Source organism: Protopterus annectens, chromosome 7.part0, assembly GCF_019279795.1.
Source record: "Protopterus annectens isolate FY-2018-M chromosome 7.part0, PAN1.0, whole genome shotgun sequence".
Classification (NCBI taxonomy): Eukaryota; Metazoa; Chordata; order Ceratodontiformes; family Protopteridae; genus Protopterus; species Protopterus annectens.
The window spans coordinates 513,103,430-513,105,056 of NC_056739.1; positions in this window are offsets into that span (position 1 = coordinate 513,103,430).

A 1,627-nucleotide genomic window follows, 5' to 3' on the forward strand; every position below is an offset into this window, starting at 1 on the left:
ACAGTCACCTTCAAACATCAGACATTGCACACGCATGGTATCTAAACACACATCAATACATGTACACATATGCAGTCTCCATCAGTAAGTGAACTAGCAGGTCAAGAGGATACATTTCACACCTTCCCCATACCATGTGTGAAATCTAGCTGAGCATTACACCATAATGGATGTTGTATTCATGTACTGGTAGGACACACAACCACCTTCACTGAGTAGCCAAGTGTACATTTATGCCAACAGCACATCAACAAGACACACACAACAATATTCCATGTCATGATCCCACAAACTGTTAGTTGACAGTTCCAGTGTAAAGCCAGGGCAGTGTAATGGTCAACAGTGAGCACATTATATTTGCCACACACACATCATATTTGCCACACACACCTCATGATTACTGGAAGAGTGCCAGCAATTTGCTCTGTTTGAGCTAGGCATTACACTTATTCAAGCATGTGCGAAGTCTGTGGCTTGTAAACATCTCACCCTAGCACGTTCTGGCTATTGTGGTAATAAGGTTAATGTCCAGACAGCACACAGCATGCATGGCTTGCAATTGTTGACATGGGGTATGTGTACGAGCTGTGGGCACACATGGCTGTATATGTCATGGACATATCACCTGAAACTACTCAGGAACATACAGAGCATAGCTGTATTTCCCTGAGTCTGTCAATACAGGCTATGTGTGTAGGTCCTATGATCCTGTTATGTGGGTATGTTTGTAGGCTTTGCATTTGGTGGACATCTCTATTGGCATACATGCCACATGGGTTGTTGTATGATATGATAGATGTCATGGGTGACCAGTAGAGAGGGAATATTACCTCTTTTAACATAGATATCAAACCTTAAGTACTGTTAGCATTCAGCAGCCATGGACCTGTCTTCCATGTGCATGTGTGTAATGAATGTAGTCACCTGTATGTACAAAGGACAACAACAGCTATGGTATTTTCATTTATGTTATATGAGTGTGAGATGTACATATCCAGGGCAGGTAGATCTAGGTCATATCCAACCATGAGGGTGTTGTTTACTGGTGTATAGCAGCAGTCAACTGTGTTAATGCTGACAACATCCGAGGGACCATGGTATGTATACAACTGACCTGGTTACAAACAGTGGTATTATTGCCAGTACATGGGTACTTTGCACAGTTGATGTAGGGCTAGGTACAGTCCACCAGTCGAAGGTTATTTGGTGTTCTACCATACTATTTCATACCTCATTTATGGATGTGTGTTGGTAGTCTGAGGACATGGTGGTGGATGTATCTGAAGATACAATCTAGAATGCAACTTTTGCCACTGTCACCTGTATCTGACTCATCTGTGATGAATTATGTTGGAGTACTGGTCTTTACTTGTGAGTAGCCTTTATGAATATGTGGACACCACCACCTGGAGTGTTCCATAGCAGTGTTATGGCCCACATGTCTAGATCTGAGTTATATGGTGGTAGTGCTATTGTGCACTACAGAGCCTTCAGCCAGGTGTTTCTTGCTGCACAGATGTCAGTATTCCCCATTGTAGGTTCTACATTGAGCAAATGGATTATGAAAGCCACACTGGTTAGCATAACCATCCAATGCAATTGTCTTGTAGGTGTCAGGGTGTTACGT